Raw genomic sequence first — 12,253 nt, 5'->3', positions numbered from 1 at the left:
TTAGTGAATTAATTAACAATCAATTCACACAACTCATCACTAGTGTATTCTTTAGTTAGACCAAATACAACTAAGTCAAACTGAACACAACTCCATCAACTCCACAGAACTCACATGCATGAGTTCTAACTGAAGTCCTCCATGCAATAGCTCAACTAACACATAAGAAACCACGTGATTCCTTCTATCAGTTGCATGTGCCACATCCGTAGCTCGAACTGAAGTGCTCCAAGAGAATAAGATAATGTTTAGAGTCCAAATATTACTAAGGGCTAATAATATTTGACTGTTTCTATTTTTAGCCTGGCAGTCTAAAAATAAACTCTAATCACTCCGCTGTGAACCAAAAATAGAAGTCCATCTATTTTTCCCAACATGACCAATCATCCATAAACAGCATCGTGCAACTCATAGACCATGATCCATATGTCTAAAAATAGACTTTGCGCCAAAAATAGCCTGCGGGCTCATATAGTGAAGGCGACTCCTTTCCACTAAGCTCCATCATCTTGTTGCATTTTCAACAAATTGTTTGGATTAGATCGAGATTGAGAGTTTCATTATCACTTTCTCCTTGACATATAGGATTCAGGAGTTTTCTCTTTGAGTGTCGAGTCAGGGCCAATTAACATGACAGTACATGGCCATTCATGGTTGACAAAACACAAAAGGGAGCCCTTTAATGATCTTGTAATCACTTGATGCCTCTCCTTCTTCTAGCTCCTTATGCGCCTTAATCACACCAACATTCCATAACTTCCTTCCAACCCTTAACCCAAGTTGAATGCCTCTTCATTGATCTTCTTAATCAATAACATTAAATTCATAATTATACTCACGCTATTGTGACTCAACGTGTTTTTAGCCATTCTTTTTCAGAGTCACGCTCATAGCCTCACTGGTGATTCAATTTCATTCTCACGAGCTTCACAGTTTCACAAGCCCACATTTTCCATACATAATCCATCATTGTTTTCTTTGACTAATGACTTGATATAGATTTATTTAGGAATGAAATTAAATACAGATTAAAAAAAAACGGAGCTAAAATGAAAACTGAACTTCAATTCATTGATAACAAAACACTGAAAATTGTTTACATGCGGAATGGAAATACACTAGCTTGGGTGATGGTAACTTATCTCTGAGAATATATGTGGTGTCTACATGACTCTACACTGTGTTACAATGAGGCTCGCAAGCCTTTTTATTATTGAGAAACAAGGGAAAACCCCAAACATCCAAAACCCTAACCCTAGGAGATAAAGTGCCAAAACTTTATGGGCCCCGTTGGGGTTAGTTGGTACACAAAATTCCAGAGGACGTAACTTTGGCATACGATCTCCATTTGATGTGTACAATACCTCATTAGAAATATTTCTTTGAGGACTACATATTTTAACTACAAACCCTTGTCACAAGCTACCTATTTGTCCATTTTCCAAAAAAACATCGTTTACGACCTCAAAACGGTTCCAGAAGTTCAAGACCCGAAAAACTACCACAATTAGTAAACTATGCTACAATTAAGGAAACTGAAAGAAAAAGTGTTGGTGGTCCAAGTGGAATAGGTGGGTGGCCACCAATATCCACCTGGATCAGTCCTCCCTCCTTAGGAAGCAATGGTTTGCATTGCGTTGAGTGCCTCCATGAGATGGGGAAATTTTCACTAAACTTAGTCCCTAGTGAACCACTTGCCCTGGTGCAAGAGTTGGCCAGCTTTGATAACTTGATATAGTTGGATCCTCTATTTACGATTGTTCTTGATCTATGTGTCCATTATCCAATTAGTTGTGGCATGTTCAATACAATCATGGTTGAGCTATGCTAGTGCCAATACTGAGTAAAGTTTGATGTGTCCGGCAATGATGGAAAGTATGGTCAAAGGTGGTCCATATTGGATATGGGGTGTACGCCAAGGAATGGAGAGATATTGAGCTCAAAAGCATTGTCTCCCATAACCTTGGTGATGGTGTAAGGCCTGTTCAAAGTGGTCAAAGCTTATGATGGGCTCCAGTGAGGCACTCTTTCTGCAAATGTAACCAAACTTTATCACCCACCTTAAACTTATGGGGCACCTGATGTTGATCATGTCGTTGTTTGCATTTAGAATTAGGTTTCTCCAAGATGTCGTGAAATTTCTAGTGGATGTGTTGAATGCGCTCAATAAACCTGGTGGCTTTATCAGCTTTGGACTAAACATGGGCAGATTCTTCCTGTGTAGTTGCAAAAGGCAATGCAACATCAAGGGGACATAATCGTTGAAATCCTGGGCCCACTTCAAAGGGGTTGTGGCTAGTCTAGCTATGGAGAACTCTGTTATAGTTGTGTTTCTCATAGGGAAGACTCTCATCCCATATCTGTAGATCCTTAGAGTTGTACATGTGTAGTATGTGAACAATCGTCATATTGACGACCTCTGTCTGGCTATCAGTCTAGGGGTGGAATGCAGTCGACTTGGTGAGCTTGGTGTCCAACAATGACCAAAGGCTCAACTAAAACAAACTTAGGAACCTATTATTCTGATCTGATATAATGGTATGCAAGACCCCAAAATGTACCCACACTCATTCAAAGAAGATTCTGGTCGTAGCCTTTGTTGTGATAGTCTTCTTGCAGGCAACCCATATGGTCATCTTAGAAAATTTGTTGACGACCACAAATACAGAGTCATTTACATGCTTGGTAGAAGGAAGGATAGACATATAGTCCATGGAGATGGATTCCCAGGGCCAAATAGGAGTAGACAGAGGAGTATACAAGTCTTTCTTCTTAATAGTTGGCTTGGTGATGGCATAGGCAGTGTAGGATCTAATGTATTTCCCAACATCATGTAAGAGATTTGGCCAATAAAAATACTTTTGTAGTACAGCCACAATTTTCACCACACTAAAGTGTCCTGCGACCCGACTGTAGTGCGCCTCCTAAATCATCTTGGCACGCTTGCTTGAAGGAACACAAAGGTGACCCAGGTAGCATAATAATGCATCCTCGAGATGGAAGTCTGGAAATTTATTTCCATCCAATAGCATTTAGTATGTGGTGGCGAACTCTAGATCATTTTTATATAGTTGTGGCCATCTAGAGGTCTCGTGGCCACAAGAGATGAGAACAATGGCCAATGTTGCAATTGGTGACTAATTGAGGCAATTTGTAACATGATTGGTGTTGTCCTTCTTGTATTTGATATTCAAATGGAATTGTTGCATATATGTGGACCACTTCTGATGGTGATCATTCTGCAACTTCCCTTAGGTCTGTATAAACTACACGGGTCAGTGATATGTGTGGATGATAGTCTTCTTCCCTAGAATCTAATGTTTCCATTGTCGGTAAGCCTGCACGATGGAGTACATATCCTTATCATAGGTGGGGTATTTCTGAATTGTGTTGAAAAGCGTCTCGTTGTGATATGCCACCAGATGCCCTTATTGGGTGAGAACTGCACTAGTATCATAGTTAGAGGTGCTTGTCTCAATTTCAAATGGTTGTTGCAGGTCTAGAAATATGAGTACTGGTGTAGAGAAGAGGCAATGCTTCAACTCAACAAACACCTTTTGTTGGGACTCAAACCAGAAAAACTTTTCTTTTGCTCTTCCCTTAATAGCTTGACTCAAAGGCCAAGTGATATGAGATAATCCCAACATGAACCTCCAATAAAAATTGGTAAGACCAAAAAAATTGTGAAGCTATATTAGATTGATCGGGGTTGGCCAATCCCAAATGACTTGGATCTTAGTTGTTACCACATGCACACCTTGATCATCAATGAAGTAACCCAGATATTGGACCTGTCTCATGCCAAAGGTGCATTACTAACTGTTGAATGTGTTACAAGTGCTCTTCCCAAGTCTTGTTGAAGATGAGGATGTCATCCAGTTTTACAACCACAAACGAGTTGATAAAGGGCCACAAGATGCCATCCATTAACCTCATAAAAGTTACAGGGGAATTTGTCAACTTGAAAGGGATGACCAACCACTCAAAAGGCCCTCATTGGATTTGAAAGCGGTCTTCCATACATTTGTGGGTGTATTGGAACCTAGTGATGTTGAAAATGCAACAAGATGATGGAGCTTAGTGAAAAGAAGTCGCCTTCACTAAGTGGTCCCGCAGGCTATTTTTGGCGCAAAGTCTATTTTTAGACTATGTCTATTTTTAGACATATGGATCATGGTCTATGAGTTGCAGGATGCTATTTATGGATGATTGGTCATGTTGGTAAAAATAGATGGACCTCTATTTTTAGACATATGGGCAGAGTCTATTTTTAGACTGCCAGTCAAAAAATAGAATAGTCGAATATTATTAGCTCTTAACAATATTTGGACTCTAAACATTATCTTATCCTGTTGCAACACTTCAGTTCGAGCTACGGATGTGGCACATGCAACTGCCAGAAGGAAATACGCTTTTCCTATGGGTTAGTTGAGCTATTGCATGATGGACTTCAGTTAGAACTCAAGTGATTGAGTTTGGTGGAGTTGATTGAGGAGTTGATGGAGTTGTGTTCAGTTTGACTTAGTTGAACTAGTTGTATTTAGTCTAACTGCCAAATACACTAGTGATGAGTGATGTGAATTAATTATTAATTAATTCACTAATTATTAACTCATAAATCAACTAAAGAATACATCAGTTAACTGAGTGCATGGACAGTTCAGTGGAGACAAGTGTTAGAGCTGGGTGAAAGGGTGAGACTACTATCAGTTGTGACTATAGTTGTGCATGAGATTTGCACAATCATTGATTGAGATTTCCAATGAGGATTGCGTAGTACAAGCCAAAGGGAATTCGAACTTGGATCTGCTCTATTCTCAACTTGGATTGCGCAGTAGAGGCAGGCAAACAGTGGAGGAGATTTGAACCCGTGACTTGTTCAGATCTGAGCTAGTTTGTGTGTAGCATGTGGATATAGTACTGAGTACTTGTGAGGAGTATTGTAGTATGTATTGTTACATGTTCTCTATCATTATAATATACAGATAGTTGGGGGTTTTCAGCTGTATGCTTTCCCCATTTCATACTGTGTTGATATGTGTGATTGATGTTTCAATGTGCGCATGCGATGGTTTTTTTAATTACGCAAATTGATGATCAATGGTAGAGGAGGTTATGTAATATGCATGCATTCCACAGATAGTGTATAATCAGGATAATCTCTGTGAATAAGTGTTATATTATTCAAATTTCTACAGGTGATAGCCGAACTTTAAATTGATCTTTGCTTAAATACTTGGTCCCTTTGAGCTGGTCAAGAAGGTCATCAATCCATGGGATTAGATACATGTTCCTGACAATGATTTTATTTAGTGCCAGATAATCAATGTAGAGTCTATGGGTCCCATCCTTCTTCTATACAAGTATAATCGAGCTCCCAAAAGGTGAGGAACTTGGTCGGATGTTCCCTTTTTGCGGCAACTCCTGGATCTACCGCTTGATTTCTTCATTTCCTAGAATACAGTGTCAGTATATCGGCTCATTGGGTAGAGGTTCCCCAGGAGTCATATTGATCGAATGCTTGACTTGAGAGTGCAAAGGTAACCCTATGGGCAAGGAGAAGATGTCCATGTATTCTTCCATGACCTTATCCACTTGCTCCTGCTACACAGCGGAACATTCATGGGGGCCATGGATGTGGCCATGATCTTCCCCTTGCATTGAGAATGAATAAAAAAGAAAATAAATTTCCCACCCTGGGAGATGATCTTACTGCATTTCTTAGCAGAGATCAAAGAGATGGCAGTAGGCAGGGATACCTCCGTATTCTCTACAACTTACTACCCAAAGTAATAATAATAGTGTGAGGCCTCGACTCATACACAACATGATGCTTCCACAAGTATGGTTGGCCTAATAATACATCACAAAATTCAAGAGGAGTAATGTCACATAGTACCTCGTATGTGAAGGGTTTGATATGTAGGGAATACAACACTACTGGATGATGCAAGGATCTCGCCTCTGATGTTGTATGGTTGCAAGTGTAGTGTGGTCGATAGGCCTAGCCACTTAAATACCTCTGTTGAAGTGAGGTTCCTCTTTTAAAGTGAGGTTCTTTTGGCTCCCTTTGTCAACAATTAACTGCAACAGAGACCCCTTCACCCACATCTATGAGTGGAAGAGACACTCCTCTTCTTCTAGATCTTCAGGCTCAATCTTCTAGATCTTTGTGGTGGAAACGGTGGCGTTGGGCTCTGCATCACTAATATTCTTCCCTTTGTCATTCCCATTGTTGGTTTCTGAATAAGAGTCAAAACATGCATAGCCTTCAACTCAGGCACCAATGACTGCTTGGCTCGACACTCACTTTTATTGTGAGTGGGGCTTTTATGGAACTCACACCACTTTCCTATGACCTTCTTTGTCTTCGTGGTGTTTTTCTTTGCTTGCGGCTTTGGTGGGTTGTCCTGGGTCACCTCACCTTGGCTTTGTCCTTTGTTATGCGGTTTGGGGGCGCCTTTCCCTTGCTTTGGATGCACAGATCCAAAGTCTCGCTTCTTCTGTTTAAATTTTTGCTTGATCTTGACAATGTATCGATAGGCAACGCCAAGCGAGGAAATGTCCAGGAACTCCATCTCATCCTGGATATATTTGTGTAGATAGTCGTGGTGCTTGAGTACTAGACGTCGCTCAGATTCCTTAATACTCTACTTCGTGCGAAGGGTATGAAAAATATTTATGAATTTCGTCATATCTCGGTCCTTTCCTTGTCATAGTGTGGTCCACTTTATGTATTTATATTCATAACTCTCGACAGGGTAATATTGTTCCTTGATGGCATCTCAGAAAGAATTCCAAGTGGGTACAATTGAAAACACTAAGGGTTCCTTCTCGTCCCTCTGCTCACAATAGGTTTCCCACCAGTCCTTGATGTGGGGGGCGACTTTGAGGAGTGAAAAAGTAATATTTTCCCTATTGGAAAAATCATGAACCAAAAAATGTCCTTCCAACAGATTTAACCATTCATCTATGGCATATGAATCTATCTGGCCTTCAAATATGGGAATTTAAAATTTGGCTTGTACCTTAAAGGGAGTGGTGCCTCTAGGGTGGCTACTAGATGAAGAAGCATCACCTGTGGGTATCCGCTAAAGGATTTGGGAAAAGTTGTCTACCATCACATTCTTTTGTCACTCGAGGGATTCTTTGAGCAATATTTTGGAAGGATCTCCTACTCCCTTGTCTTTCTTTTCTTCCACCATGGGAGGCCATCGAGGTCGATGAGGCCGATCTTGCAAGGGTTCAACTAATTCAAGCCCTAACTCCTTATACCTTGACCTCATTGGATGCATGCACAGAAAAATAGAGAAAAAAAAGACTGCTCTAATACCAATGATCCAAATGTATGCATGAATGAAATGAAATATAGATTTAAACATAAATAGAGAGCTACAACGAAAACTGAACTTCAATTCATCGATAACAAAATACTGAAAATTGTTTACATGCAAAATGAAAATAAACTAGCTTAGGCGATGGTAACTTATCTCCGAGAAGAGATGTGGTGGTTAAATGCCTTTGAACTATGTTACAATGATGTCGGAGGCCTTTTTATTATTGAGAAACAAGGGAAAACCCCAAACATCTAAAATCCTAACCCTAGGAGATCAAGCATCAAAAGTTTGTGGGCCCTGTTGGGGTTTTTTGGTACACCAACTTTCTGGGATCATAAATTTGGCATACGATCTTCATTTGACATGTACAATACCTCATTAGAAAGGTCTATCTAAGGACTATAACTTTTGATTACAAACCCTTGCCGCAACTTATCAGTTTGCTTGTTTTCCAAAAAAAAAACATCGTTTAGGGCCTTAAAACAGCTTCGGAAGTTCAGGACCCAAAAACCTACCAAAAATAGTAAAGTGTGCTACAATTAAGGAAACAAAAAGAAAAAATGTTGGGGGTCTAAGTGGAATAGATGGGTGGCCACCAATATCCACCTAGATCATTATTGTACCACTTCAATTATCTGACTATTATCCATCAAGACAACTCATGCAGATTTCAAACTTTATCGATCTTATGTGCTGGCAATTTTCTGTCTTAACCATACCATTCTTGAGCATTCATGCAAAACATGCATTTTATTGAATTATTTGAAAATTTATATAAATTCAACCTAAACGATTTTTTACCAAGTTCCTTCAACTTACCCATCATTGTAGTATGGTTGATTTCCATATTTACATGGCTGCCATTACTATGCATGTTCAACTCATGATTTTCTTAAGGGTGTCCATATGGATCCTTCTCTAGCCTTACATCACCTCATCATTTCCATTGGGATTCTTTTTATTACAACCTTAGTCAAAAATCCATGTAATAAAGTTAATAAAGGCAAAATAATAACCAAGGTCATGAGACACGTATTCCAAGCTGAATGTTGGGCAAAAAAACATAGTGGTGGAGATCACTTGTGATTAATTAATGGCTATGGAAATTGGAAAGGCTTTGAAAGGGAAAAGTGGCATTAATTGGCATTTTATTTATGAAAATAATGGAAAATAGGAGAAAAGGAAGGTGAAAGGTCACAGGTTGCATGTGAGGAGGAAAATGAAGAAAATAGAGGCCTCATTAATAAAAAGGATTTTGAGGATAATTTTCTAGCTTTTTGTCAATTTAGCTTTGGAGCTCTCATTTTCTAATCTCTCTCTCATACTCTTGGACACTTAGAGTTTTATTGGAGCACTCTTGGAGGAGTGTGGCATACTTGGGATTTGGAGCAAGAAGGCAAAGGAAGAGTAGGAAATCACAAGAGGACATCAAGATCAACATCTACAGTGGGTTTTGCTTGCAGGTACCGAGTTGCATGTATGATTTCCTTACTAGTTTTGGCATCCATGTGGTTTCTTGGTTATGATCTATCATTGGCATGGAGGACTACCTAGATTGACAATGGTTTTTCCTAACCTTTCTATTTCCTGGATAGCCATGGTGTTGTGAGTTTCTTTCCTCTTGTTTTTTGGTTGGTTCTCATGTTCCTTATGGTTGTGGGTTGAGTTACTAGTTCTTGGAGCCTAGGTTGGACAAACGCTTTTCAACCCCTATAACAGCTTGGGTTGAGTTGCTAGTCCTAGAAGCCTTGGTTGGAAAGATGCTCTAGAAACCTTGGTGCATTGAGTTACTAGTCCTAGAATCTCTGGTTGACAAACACTATGGAGCCCTAGACAACTTGGGTAGAGACCGATCTGGTGATGGTTATTGATATTCAATTGTGAGTTGGAATCACTGGTTGAGGGTTGAGGTGGTTTGTTTTTTTGAAGCCCTAGTTTGGTTTCATTTGATTTGTTTCATGAGATCCCACATTCATGCTTGGAATATGGCACGAGGGTGATTGGCTAAAAGAGAGATTTGGTTCAGCCCAATCTATGGTTGGGTGGTACGTGGAAGTCCCTAACTTGGTTGATTTGCATATGTTAATAAGAGCTCCTTTTCCTTTGGTATTTTATGATTAAATGTGCTCACTATTATGTGGCTTTAATTCTTGTTCCTCATTGATATATCTTTGGTTATTTTTTGGTTATAAGCATGTTTTATGATAGTTATGATGTATGGATCTCATCATGTTTTGGTTAGTATATGAAATTTTAATAAATGAATGACCTAATAGGTAACAATGCAGCTACTGTGAGGAGATATTAGTCCTCTTTGATGATTCTCAAATAAGTATGAGATCCCTATGTTCAGATATGTTGTTATGACCTATAAATTTCATGTTTATGATATGTTTGACGAAATGCCTGTCATGGCTAGTAGGGGTCAGATCAAGTCCTTTTTCAAGTGCTTGCATTAGTAAACTTGTATCAATGTTATTTATCATTTCTAGAAGTTTCATGAAGTTTTGGGCAGTGGCCTAAGTCCTGGCGTTGAAAAGGTGGCACAAAATCAGGGGTTGCTCGCACTGAACTGCCTGAAAAAGGCCACAATCACAAGGATACCTTGCTATGGGAGCGACTGGAGGGTCCCAATCACATGCATGCCTTTTCATGGGAGCGACTGAGGCTCTAGGTCGGTGAAAATGTAAGTTCTCTTAGGGGTTGGACACCTGAAGGGGTTGGTTTGCTCCTAAAGGTTTTGTAGCTTCTGAGGAAGGTCATATTGGTATTGTCATGTTGATTCCACTTCCTTAATTGTACATGGGGAGTTGAATCATATCATAGTAACTCTTCGTCACCTGTTTACCCTGATGGATCGGTTAGCTTGGGTAAATATGGGAGGAGGGTGTTACCCTTTTAATGGTAAAGGTACTTCCTTGCCTCCAATCCCACTTCAAACAAGTGGTCCTTTAATGTTGAATTCCCAAGCACAATTTGTATCTTTATTGATACACAATTTCATTCATACACTAGTTGTTAATCAAATTAATCTCTATATGTACTTTAACACTTTTAATCAACAACCAAATTATTCTATTGACATCTACTACCATTTAGCAATAAATTAGGATATATTAACAATAAATGTAGCAATAAATTAGGATATATTAACAATAAATTAGCATGCCCAAACTGAAGGTACTTCACAATTCGACTTCTTTAAGAGGAAAGGCATAACAACCAAATTCTTCTTATAACAACCCAAGGGTCTCTCCCCCTTGCACTCATGTGCATGCAAGCTATTTTAATCTTGGGCATGCCAAGACAATTACCCTTTTCATATCACTTATGCATGTTGAAAATGCAACAAGAAAATCCTAATTTACTTTTGTCTTTGAATTAAATTAGGAATTAAATTGTAATTCCACATCTCATGACCACTTGTAATAGTTAACTAAGTTAATTTGACTTAGTTGCCACAGTTAATTCGAGTTGAAGGTCTAACTAGAGTCATGTAGAGTGTCTCCTACTTTTTAGGAGACCTGGTTGATTTTATTTTGAGTTGTAATTATTTAATTAAGTTTAACTTAGTTAAATTCAGTTAAACTAGTTCCAACTGATGGAGGAATTAGCGGGAGATCCAGTAGTGGGGTGTAACCATCACTAGTCAACCAGTAAACTAAAGATTCACTCATAATTAACTCATGCATGTCAGATCAGAGAAAGACCGAGTTGAGATTGGAGTACAAGGACAATGTACTATCAGTTGTATAATCATCTGAATTGTACATGTGGTGCATGCCATCAGAGGAAGGCTTATGAGGATTGTGCAATTCATATTTTTGGAATTTCCTAATTAAATATGGGCTAATTCCCTAGGAAACTGCGGAAGGAAATAGGAGCTTGGCAAGCAACAGAATTGGCTAAGTATTGGCTTGAGCTTGTCTGGGAAATGGTGAGATAGATAGAGATAGTGCAGAGGTTGCTCAGGCTTGAGAAAAGCATTGTAATCTTCTCATATTTTATGATTAATGCAATATACAAATAGTAGGGGTTTTTAACTATGCCTTTCCCCATAAAATTATTGTATTATGTGTGATTGAATTCTCTCTTTTATGCTTCGTGATTTCATCGATCGTTTATTATTTCCACTTATGAGTATAGTAGATTCAAGTCAATTGTTTTAGCATATTACAATTTGTAGTTTGAATCTACAAGGAATTTCTACATAGTATCAGAGCTATATTTGTAGAAATTTCTACATGGTATCAGACCTAGAATTGTAGAAATTTTGTACATGGTATCAAAGCTAAAATCACTACAGAAGAGGAGAATACGAGTTTTTATTTCATGGGAGAAATTGAATATGCATTATCATACTTCAAAGCTAGCAGGATGTCGTTCTACGGATTAAGACTCGAATATGACCTTGAGGGTAGTTCAAACTATATTGTTTGGAAGGACAAGATGGAGGCACTGTTGAGCTTAAGGAATTCATAAACAAAGGTATTCCTAAGCGAGCTGATGCTCAGGATCTAGCAAAGTGGAGAAAATGTGTGGCAAAGGCGAGAAGGATTATCCTAGAAGGAGTTCGAGATCATATTGTCTTGAACCTCCATGGTAAGGAAACTCCATTTGCAATGTGGAAGGTCTTGACAGGTCTAGTTCAAAACAGTAGTGACTACAGGAAGTTGGCACTGAAGGACAAGCTTAGAAAGATCAAGATGGAGAAGGGCGATACAATAAGGAAGTACTTGACCAAGTTCACCTAATGTCAATATGAGCTTGGAAGTGTCGATGTTATAGTTGTTGAAGACGATCTGGTGATCCTGGCATTTCTAGGCCTTCCCAAGAGCTGGCACAGCTACCAGGACTCAGTTACTAGGAGGGAGAAGCTACCAGAGGGACTGATTGTGTTCCGACTTGGTACAAGA

This window comes from Pinus tabuliformis, chromosome 9, assembly GCF_031772625.1.
Source record: "Pinus tabuliformis cultivar Carrire ecotype Pingquan chromosome 9, CPIR1, whole genome shotgun sequence".
Classification (NCBI taxonomy): Eukaryota; Viridiplantae; Streptophyta; class Pinopsida; order Pinales; family Pinaceae; genus Pinus; species Pinus tabuliformis.
The sequence above is the reverse complement of the archived record's forward strand: the minus strand, read 5'-3'. Positions refer to the sequence as shown.